We start from the raw sequence: 12,042 nt of genomic DNA on the forward strand, positions 1-12,042 counted from the left end.
GTCTTACAAGGTTGATCAACCAATCACGCCTTCGTCGCAATGACTTACCCATCCAGCGACCGACTTGAGGCACGCGCAACCAGAATGAAGTCTTATTATACTGTTAGTTAAATGCTAATGTTAAGATTCGTAAACTTATTGTTAGTCTCAAAATTAAGAGAAGATTCAATAAATAAAAGCAAAGTTAAATAAAACAAGAAAGGAAAGCTAACTTCGGGCGGAGCCGAAGTTGATATACCCTTGCAGAATACTCTGTAAATTATATTCTCCAAAATTATTCATATAATGCATTCTTAATACTCATAAAAAATCCCAACTTCCTAACTTTACAAACACGAAAGTTATGGCATTTCCGATCAATCAGTTATATGGCAGCTATAGGATATAGTCGGCCGATCCTTATGAAATTTGGTAGGTCGGATTGATTGGCCAAATATAAAACACATAGAAAATCCCAACTTCCTAACTTTACAAACACGAAAGTTATGGCATTTCCGATCAATCAGTTATATGGCAGCTATAGGATATAGTCGGCCGATCCTTATGAAATTTGGTAGGTCGGATTGATTGGCCAAATATAAAACCCATAGAAAATCTCAACTTCCTAACTTTACAAACACGAAAGTTATGGCATTTCCGATCAATCAGTTATATGGCAGCTATAGGATATAGTCGGCCGATCCTTATGAAATTTGGTGAGTCGAATTGATTGGCCAAATATAAAACCCATAGAAAATCTCAACTTCCTAACTTTACAAACACGAAAGTTATGGCATTTCCGATCAATCAGTTATATGGCAGCTATAGGATATAGTCGGCCGATCCCGGCGGTTCCGACTTATATACTGCGTGCAAAGGAAAGAAGGGTGTGTGCAAAGTTTCAATTCGATAGCTTTAAAACTGAGAGACTAGTTTGCGTAGAAACAGACAGACGGACAGACGGACAGACAGACGGACAGACGGACAGACGGACAGACGGACATGGCTATATCAACTCAGGAGGTGATCCTGATCAAGAATATATATACTTTATAGGGTCGGAGACGTCTCCTTCACTGCGTTGCACACTTTTGACCAAAATTATAATACCCTCTGCAAGGGTATAAAAAAAAAAAAAAAATCATTGGCCCATCCCAAAGATTAGTAATATTGCTACATTGCTTTATTGTATTTTTCCCCATCAGCAATATTTTCTTTTAACACGCTTCGTCAGTAATTGTTAACATGGTTTTAGGGCAGGTCGTTCCACTACGAAAACTGCTGCTAAACTGCTGCATCCATGTTTTTGATATGCGATGTCAAGTTAATGCTATATATGTATACCGATTTTGTCAAAGCTTTTAAAAAACTGTTAGCCAAAACTGTCCCGTTTCGGTATCCACTCGGATAAACTGATTAAGCTCATATTTAGATCATCGTATGTACAAGATAATATAAGTTTTTTGGAATCTTATTTGGCAACATCTGGCCTACCACAGGGGAGATAATTTGTAACGCAGTGAAAGAAACATATCCGACCCTACAAAGTATATATATTCTTGATCAGCATCACCATGAGAGTCGATCTAGCCATGTCCGTCCGTTTCTACGCAAACTAGTCCCTCAGATTTAAAGCTATCTGCTTGAAACTTCCAAAAGTAGTCATTCTATTGCACGTAGTATATAATTCGGAACGAGCCGAATCGGGCGACTATATCATATAGGAACAATCAGAAAAGAGGAATTAAAAAAAATTGTAACTTTTTTGTTTTTTTAATTTTTTTGTTGTTCTTTCGGATTTGTTAATATTTAAATATTATGGAATTACGGTTTTAATTAAATTAAAATCGGACAGCAATATCATATTGCTACCATAGAAACGACGGCCAAATGAAGCGGAAAATCGACATAGCTTCATTGTGCTTATATATATAGGCATATAAATCGAAATTTAGTCGTTTTGTTATAACTGCAAGGGTATATAAACTTAGGCTTGCCGAAGTTTGCCCTTTCTTGTTTTCAAATTGATTTTGGGCTGATTATGCTTATTGCTTATATCTTACATAATTGAGCTGTAAGTTGCAAAAGAAGGTCTGTCTCTATCGATCAGAAAATACTTGACGGTGACTCAAGGTCGCTGAGGGGTTTATTTTCACATGAGTGCTCGAGACAATTATTCTTAACAGATGATCCATCGGTTTAAAAAGTCACCATGTACCACAAGCCACCGTTTCACTTTCGACGCTATGGCGCCGACGCTAGCCTGACAGACATAGTTGATTGTTTAATATCATTTCTGATGGTATAGTTTGAAGGCCCGGCCCTGGTCACACTGGTTCAAGCGTGTGAAAAAACAACGGACGGTCTTTCGTTTTTCGCGTTTTGTTTTTGTATATATTTTGAACGAAATAAGTAAATAAAATTAGGATAAAATAGGGTCATGTAAATAGTATATTTTTGTAAAAGCACGTTTCCACTCGAAGCCGATTATTGATTATATTAAGGTCGGATGTAAATAACCGAACGCCAATTGTCATGTAATATTGCAAACAATTTAAATAAAAAAAATTAAATTCGTGCTTCCTTGCAAAATATAAGATACCAAGGTGAGTACGCATTTACCTTTATTTGCGGTGAAAAAGAGATGGTAGCTAATCAGCTGACACATGTTCACAATACGTCAACCAAAACAATGACCGAAATTTTTTTTAATTGATCTCTTTCGAATCTTGCTAACCTTTGGGCAGCCAGGCGACTGTGTGATTACTTGTTTATTGTTGGCATTATCTGTAAAAAGTCATTGTTTACTATGTCATTGTTTACTCTATCATTAATTACTCTTATTACTGTAACCTCATGCTGTTGAAATAATTCGCTAAGTTAGCTTACAGGTCTCAGGATCTGACCTCTGATATGTCACTGGTGCTGGTAACTTTAAAAAATGTAATGAGAAATGTTCGCCCCTATAAAGTCTATTCAGTGGCCTCTTGCCTAGCAGAACCAAATATATATTGGTGACCATTTTAAGCACATTTTCAAGCTGTCCGACACTTTACAACAAAAGTAGCCAAATTTAGGCAATTCGAAGCTATTTTGCACCTTTATAAAAAACGAATAAGTTATATCGGTTTTCCAAACAATTTTTCGGTCCTTCCTATAAAAGCTATGTATATGATAAAGTCCAAACACTCGGAGAGCTCTTCGCCAACTTTGATAAATCACACGGACAAATAAAAAAGAGCGTTAAAAAAGCAAAATGATAAAAAAAAGCACAAAACCATTTTTACACTCCAAGAAAAAAAAACATACAGTGACTCCATCCCTTAATCGGACAAGTACCTTCTTATGATAAATGTGCGCTAAAAATATACTAAATGGGCTTAATTAATTTTTAAAAATTTTTTTATTATAAATATACACTTTCATCTATCTAAAACAAAAGAAAAAAGTCAACATTTTTGTTAAGAACCCAAAGTTTTCAAACAAATACAAATTTATATCGATATTTGGCGCTCAACGTATAATCGGACAATCCCAAAATGAACACAAAAAATCGTTGTTTTTCTTGGAATTCGATGCAAACTTTAGGCTTTTTGAATTGCGTTTGGTTTATAATAGAGATTAGGGGCAGAAAACATAAATTTGCTATTATATAGTAGAAAAATGGCTCCAAATGGAAAGCAATCCTCTGTAGAACTTCGGCAGTTAGTTGTTAAGCTACATTTTGAAGGAAAAACTGTAAGGGAAATCTCCGAATTAGTTGGAAAAAGCAAATCTACGGTCCACGACATTATTAAGCGGTTCCGTGATAAATTTAGATTTGCCAATAAAAGCAGGGAAGGCCAAAAAAAGATCTTAAATGACCGAGAAGAGAGGTCGGTTTTAAAAGAAATTAAACAAGATCCCTTCAAAACTGCTAAATAACTAAAGATTTCTTTACAAAACCGAATTGGTAAAGACGTGTGTCTCTATACTGTGCGTAATACTGTAAATAAATTCGATTTCCACGGAAGATTTGTGAGGAAGAAGCCCTTTATTAGCCCCAAGAACAAATAAAATCGCATTAAATATGCAAAAGAATATTTGATGAAAACAGGGGATTTTTGGAAGCCGGTAATATAGTAGTTATTCAGCTCAAAAAATATTTTTGTTGATTTTTATTAATTAATTAAAGGTTCTGTTTGAATAAAAAAATCAACAAAAATATTTTTTGAGCTGAATAACTACTATATTTTTAGCGCACATTTATCATAAGAAGGTACTTGTCCGATTAAGCGATGGAGTCACTGTAAGTGCAATGATACTTTTAGAAATACCAGGAAACTTTTCACAAATACTATGAAACTAAAAAATAACTGTAACTCAGATGGCATGCCTATATGTACATTGACTAACATAATTATTGGCATAGCAAGCATGTTGAACCTTAGGACTGTTTTTCTTTATCTAATATGCTGATATATAAATGAAACAAAATATTTGTAAATGGAATCACTCATTTACTGTTAAATGCAAGTGACATCATTAATGTATCATTTATAAATAATTTATTAGAAATAAAAAAAAATAAAAAATGGAACCAATTTCTCTGAACAAAATTATAGGCAATACTGGTTTTAGTAAACTATTTTGTTAAAACTATCGATTTAGCCCGTTATATACCCTTGCAGAGGGTATTATAATTTTGGTCAGAAGTTTGTAACGCAGTGAAGAAGACGTTTCCAACCCCATAAAGTATATATATTCTTGATCAGGATCAATAGGGAAGTCGATATAGCCATGTCCGTCTGTTTCAATACCGTTTGCGAGCTCAGTTTAAAAGCTAGCGATCTGAAACTTTCACAGTCGTCCTAAAACAAGTGTAGGCAGATCAAGTTTGAAAATCGATCGGACGTCTATATCCTATAGCTCCCAAAGGAACAATTGGATATATCTAGCAAGAATAGAAGATATTTTGCGCACCGTAAAAGCTATTGAGATGAATCTTTCCAAATCGTATTTTTTATGGATACCTTAATCAGGGTAAAATCCCGTGCCAATCGGACGTCTATATCTTACAGCTCCCACAGGAACAATATGGTGAAATTGGTTAAAATTTAATGATTTTCAGGATATTTCGCACAGTATATAAGCTATTGACATAAATCTTTCCAAATCGTATTTTTTTATGCATACCTTGATCAGGGTAAACGCGCGTGCCGATCGGACGTCTATATCCTCTACCTCTCATAGGAACAATAGGGTGTAATCGGTCCAAATTTGATGTTTTTCAGAATATTTCGCGCAGTGCATAAGCTATTGACATACATTTTTCCAAGTCTTATTTATTTACGCAAACCTTGATCAGGGTAAAATCGCTTGCCAATCGGACGTCTATATATAATAGCTTCCCTCGGAAAAATTGTTAAAGGCTGCGAAAATAGCCCTTTTTTCTATTTTTATATGACATTTTTGCAGTATAGAAGTTATTGAAATCCCGTTTTCCTAATACTCTAATGATAAATTTTAAGGCCATAATTGTTTAAGTGCCTTAAATTAAAGGAACAATTGATTGTTTACAAAGTAAAAAGAAAATCAATGCATGTGTCCAAAAAATCAATTTTAAGAAGCTGGACCAGGGCAAATCAGTTTCTGGCCTGAGGTCATATTTGTAAAAGAGTACGAAGATAAGAAAAAAAAGAATAGTTCAAGGGAAATAGAAAATACCTTTCAATAACCATTCCCAGCGACCTCCACATCCTGTTCTGCCACAAAAAATTGCCTCCTCCTTTCTTTTTCCTATCTGAATACAAGACGTTTACTTAGTAAGCTGACTAAATTGTACTCGGATAGTTTTTCCTTTCCATAAAATATTATTGTATGAATCCGGGCTAATGCTGGATTTTCTTAGCTCTGAAATATACTCGGGTGAGTACACAATTCGTCAGTATGCTAAACGAATTCGCTTATAATGCATTGAATTGCTTCTTTTATCTGTGTGTTATACTATCCCTCAATTTCAAATAAACCTCCATGGGTAACAAGGAGTTGTCACTCCTAAAAAATGTTAAGTCTACCCTTTTCAAAATTCCCTATATCTAAGGGTTTGGTCAAATTTTACCGTGCCTATCGACTGGTGTTATAAAAGCTTGACAAGATCCAAAAAAAAGTTTTATAATTTTGTAAGCAATAAGCGTAAATCAGCCGGTTACCCAGCATCGCTAACGCTTGAAAATTCGCGAAAATTATACTGATGCTCGCCGGAATGCTACGCAGGCAGAGAAGAGGCACAGTAGAGCGAAGAATACTCAGATTCGACTACCCGACGATTTACAAGAGACTGGTCATTTCAAAGGAAAGGTTAAGGATCTGTCCATTTCAAGGCAAACTGTAGGAATAATTTAAATTAAATTTAAAAAATGCTTCCATTGCTGGAAAGAAATATTGGACCTCGATTCATTAAGTTTAAACCAACGGAGGAAAAGCTGACAAAATGAAAGCAGCATTTCTTTAAAAAATATGGAATCCCAGGAGTAATTGGATGCATATAGGGGACTCGCGTTAAAATTATTAATCCCGGTAGTGCCGAAAAAATTGGTTTAAATAGGAAGGGGTATTATGGGATGTGTAAAAATAAAAATGGCTGTTCTGTTTGTTCGTTTAAATAATGGTTAGTAATGAAGTCAGAGCGAGGTCTGGAACAGCAGGACTCTTCGTCGCGAAGATAAAGAGCAAAAGTTTTCTGACCTTAATTTCATCAGCGATTATTGCAGTCAATTTGCCTTGTTACAAATTCTGGCCGTCTGGTGAAAATTTACTCTCATTCCTTTAGACAGAGATTAATTTCAATCTGAAATTTTGAATGTATACTTTTGTCAAACAACAACTTCCATGGTTAACTTTCTTCTCATCGAATTTCTGCTTCAAGAAGCAAAATGTCTTCAGTCTACCCACGCCATTAATTAATAGGTAAAAAAAAAACAATACTTTTTTTTTATAATTGATGGATACTGATTTTAAATTATTTTAAAATTTCGTTTATGAAGAACTATTTCGACATATTAATGTGGGCTTTATTTTCTTTAAAAGAATAACAAATTCAAAACGATAATATAATTTTTTCGATGCATTTTACCAATCTGGCTGCAAATAAAAAAACTTAAGTTTTTAAATTATAATTTTTAAAACGATGGTTTGAATTTTTGATATGTTGTTTCCTCACCTTAAAAAAATAAACAAATATATATATAATTAAAAAAAACAGAAAAAAATCATAAAAAAATAACCATAAAATACAAACTAAAAAGTAACAAAACATAAAACCTAAAGGCAAAATTAAATATCACAAAAACATAAAATAAAACACAAACAATCAAAACTAATTATAAAAATCAAGAACAAATACCAAAAAGATATTTAGATAATTTTAATAAATCAGCAAATAAATATACCCTTGAAGAGGGTAGAATATAATTTAGAGAATATTCTGCAAGGGTATATCAACTTCGGCTCCGCCCAAAGTTAGCTTTCCTTTCTTGTTTTGTTATGTGTTAAATAGCTGGAAAACATGCACTTTTTGTATATCCTAAAAGTGAAATTATTTAACCCTTTTGCTAGGGTATAAAATTAAATACCTAGACCTCGAGATCGTTTTATTATAAATTTACGTGATTGTTCCTAAACCGCTTCAATTAGAATCGTCAATTGAATTTAATTTGTTACAATGAAAAAAATGATCATTTTCAGAACAAGCCTTTAAGATAGGCTGAAATAAAGGAATCTAAATAAAATCGAAGCAAAGCAAATAGAATGGAGGCAAACTTTGGCAAGCCTAAGTTTATATACCCTTGCAGTTATAACAAAACGACTAAATTTCGATTTATATGCCTATATATATAAGCACAATGAAGCTATGTCGATTTTCCGCTTCATTTGGCCGTCGTTTCTATGGTAGCAATATGATATTGCTGTCCGATTTTAATTTAATTAAAACCGTAATTCCATAATATTTAAATATTAACAAATCCGAAAGAACAACAAAAAAATTAAAAAAACAAAAAAGTTACAATTTTTTTTAATTCCTCTTTTCTGATTGTTCCTATATGATATAGTCGCCCGATTCGGCTCGTTCCGAATTATATACTACGTGCAATAGAATGACTACTTTTGGAAGTTTCAAGCAGATAGCTTTAAATCTGAGGGACTAGTTTGCGTAGAAACGGACGGACATGGCTAGATCGACTCTCATGGTGATGCTGATCAAGAATATATATACTTTATAGGGTCGGATATGTTTCTTTCACTGTGTTACAAATTATCTCCACTGTGGTAGGCCAGATGTTGCCAAATAAGATTCCAAAAAACTTATATTATCTTGTACATACGATGATCTAAATATGAGCTTAATCAGTTTATCCGAGTGGATACCGAAACGGGACAGTTTTGGCTAACAGTTTTTTAAAAGCTTTGACAAAATCGGTATACATATATAGCATTAACTTGACATCGCATATCAAAAACATGGATGCAGCAGTTTAGCAGCAGTTTTCGTAGTGGAACGACCTGCCCTAAAACCATGTTAACAATTACTGACGAAGCGTGTTAAAAGAAAATATTGCTGATGGGGAAAAATACAATAAGGCAATGTAGTAATATTACTAATCTTTGGGATGGGCCAATGATAAGCAATGTTATTTTTAGGACCGGATTTTAAAATGAGAGTGACGTATGCGGAAGTCGTAAATTCTTTGCAAATTGACCACTTGAGAGTGATTTATCGAAAATAATTCTTAGGGGTTCACATAACACTTGATTTAAGGACGTAAGCAAGAATTTTATCACATTAAGCTTGAAAAAATCATCAAAGAATCATGTCGCACAAAGCCAATATTTCTGTTGATATATTGTGAGCGTGTCTGAATAAAAAGATAAAACCACTCGGAAGTGCGCGCCTTGAGTAATAGCATTAACCATACAACATATAGACTGGTCATTTCATACAACGAATATGGACACACAAAATTTTTGCCGGGAGGCGCCACAGCTGGTAGCGGCAGGCCCCACAGCTTGTAGCGGCAGGCCACGGACACTTCGTGTGCCTTCGGGTTTTTTTCGCTCTCATTCTTATTCTCATTTTGACGCTCGCGCGCTCATTGCACGAGCATAGAGTAAGAAATATAAAAACTACTATTTAACACAGGTGCACATATATGTATGTATATTTCTCGGTAACTAATTCGTGGCGACTTTTAAGAACAAACATACATTAAAATAAAAAGTAGATCATTAAATAACATTAAACAAAATTAACCTGCGAACCTTAAAAAAATAAATCAACTAAAGTCATTAAACATAACATTCAAAACAACTGTCCTAAAAAATGTAAAAAAAAAAGCTGTTCTTTTTTCTGTCCGCCCTAAAATTCAATCGTCGGTAGGGTATGCAGGCATGCAGGCACCATCCGCTCGCAGAACAACAGCCAAAGCTGATTTAGTTCGAAGAATATTTTTCTTAACCACTAAGCGCAGACACCGACTGCGATATGCCCTGTTCGTATCTCAGTAGATTGATTTCTATTAATTGGAAAACATACATATATGAAAAACATTTTACTGCTACCACTGATATGAATTTGTAAACTAAAATTAAATTTATGCTGAAATATTAAAAAAAATACTATAACATATAATATTCTTATTTTAGTCATTAACCCAATAGTGAATACGCCCATATTGTTAGGGTACCAAGTCTGAAAAGTAGCAAAAGACAAAATATTCTTGCTGCATCGAAATGGCATGAACACGCATACATACAAAGACCAATTCAAGCGCAGGGCAACCTTCACCAAAATGCGCGTTTTTGAGACTGAACAACCGAACTCATGCAATGAGCGCGCGAGCATCAAAATGAGAATTAGAATGAGAGCGAAAAAAACTCGAAGGCACACGAAGTGTCCGGGGCCTGTCGCTACCAGCTGTGAGGCCTGCCGGAAAAAATTTTGTGTGTCCATTTTTGTTGTATGAAATGACCAGTCTATATGTTGTATGGTAAGTGGTAATAGTAATACACCAGCTGGTCAGCCAAGGTCGACAAAGTTGCTTCAATGGTAGTGAAGTCGACTATTGATGATTTTTATACCCGTTACTCGTAGAGTAAAAGGGTATATTGTATTCGTGCAAAAGTATGAAACAGCTAGAAGGAAGCGTTTCCGACCCTATAAAGTATATATATTCTTGATCAGGGTCACTAGCCGAGTCGATATAGCCATGTCCGTCTGTCCGTCCGTATGAACGCTGAGATCTCGGAAACTATAAAAGCTAGAAGATTGGCATTTTGCATGCAGATTCTAGGAGTTCCTACGCAGCGCAAGTTTGTTTCAAAAAAGTGCCACGCCCCCTTTAACGCCCACAATCGCTTACATACGATCTTCAAAATTTAAATATTTCGGAAAAGTAAAAATGCAGTTTTATTGTGTTTATCAATACCTATCGAAATTTTTCAAATCGGACCATTCGTTAAAAAGTTATGCGTGATCAAAGTTTCTATCTCCATCTCCCTCGCACTCCCTTTACCTGAGTAACTGGTATCTGATAGTCGGGGCACCCGACTATAGCGTTCTCTCTTGTTTTTATATGGCTTGGCGGCAAAACTTCAAATTGATCGCAACTGATCATTCCTCACAACACAGCCGTCACACTGTAGAAGTAAATTTAGGATATAGTGGTACGATCTGGAAAAATTTTGTATTATATACTTATGATATTTTTGAAGATCATTGGTAAAAGATTCAAAGCGATAGCTCATCTGGAAGTATTTATGGCAGCGGCTCCATACAAGCCTGAACACTTGTTTGGTAATTGCTGTCGGACGGCTATGCCGCATCTCACTATTCGTTGTCAATGTCACAAAATTGCTATTTAACATCGAGTATTCTCTGTAATTAATCTATGACGTTGTTCTTAATGAGATGTTTTATTTGTTTTTGAAGAAAACAAAGCGGCCAGCCAGCCGCCAAGTGGGTAGTTTAGCCTTGGTTAGACTTGTTTCCTTTTATGAATAAAGTATACATTACGTTAAGTGTCAATAATGTGTCTTACAGAGTAAGTGAATTTTCTTGTTAATAGAATTGGTGGTGACGATTGTGCAGAATGTGCTTGTTGGGTGAGTGGGTCGGTGAGTCGTCCGGTGACAGTGAGTAATTTTGATTAAAGAGAAAAAAATAAATATAAATATATATATTTTCGACCTTATAAACTATATATATTCATGATCAGCATCACCAAGGGAGTCGATCTAGCCATCTCCGTCTGTCAGTCCGTTTCTCCGTCCGTTTCTACGCAATCGAGTCGTCAGCTTTAAAGCTATTCAGATGAAACTTAGCAAAATGTCTTTTTTCTGTTGTAGTAGTATATATATTATCTATCAATCGTAAAAAAAAGAAAATAGAAATCTATCAGAAAAAATCGGACGACTATATCAACAGAAGTCACGTTTTCAAGCATATTTAAGTATTAAAGAACTTAACCGAGAGTGAATCACCTTTACATACACAACCGGACGTATTAATCAGTATATTTTCTATGTCTATATAGTTAGATGGAAGGTATAATAACGCCTTCCAAGCCCAGACTTCTGCGTCCGGATGGATGATCCCAAATGCGTATGTGTTGATCACTGTCCTCACTACTTCTTTGTCGTCTGAAGGATGAATATAGAAGTCCTCGAGAAAACGCTTCAATCGACTTCTTTGTCGTATGAAATAAGTTTAATGAAAACGACTAAGGTTTCGATTTAAAGAGTTTTAATTGATGCGTGCGTATCGTTGTAAGTCATCTTATCAACTACTTCGCTTAAGCTTGGAGTCAAAAGCTTCAAGTTTAAGCTTATGTATGTAATGAACTTATGCTAATAAGTGAGGGTATGTATGGGTATACATGACTCCCCCAGCTTATGTTTCGACAATGTGGTTAAATTATTTAATAGAATAAATGTATACAAAAGGTTCTTAATTTTCACAATTTTCGTTTTGGAATTGATATTTTCTTTTCACCTGATCCTTATAGATTTTTTTTGTTGAGTCTTTAT

At 34.7% G+C, this 12,042-nt stretch overlaps 1 protein-coding gene across 1 annotated transcript in view; it reads left to right on the forward strand.

The window, feature by feature from the left end:
- The first annotated feature begins 2,293 nt into the window (after window positions 1-2,293).
- LOC123038038 (monocarboxylate transporter 13) overlaps window positions 2,294-12,042 on the forward strand; it is a 48,417-nt gene continuing 38,668 nt past the window's right edge. The window contains exon 1 of the mRNA XM_044461488.1: window positions 2,294-2,585. The gene's annotated coding sequence lies outside the window, so the exon portion shown is untranslated. The remainder of the gene's footprint in view (window positions 2,586-12,042) is intronic.

Source organism: Drosophila rhopaloa, unplaced genomic scaffold (genome assembly GCF_018152115.1).
Source record: "Drosophila rhopaloa isolate 14029-0021.01 unplaced genomic scaffold, ASM1815211v1 contig_36, whole genome shotgun sequence".
NCBI lineage: Eukaryota > Metazoa > Arthropoda > Insecta > Diptera > Drosophilidae > Drosophila > Drosophila rhopaloa.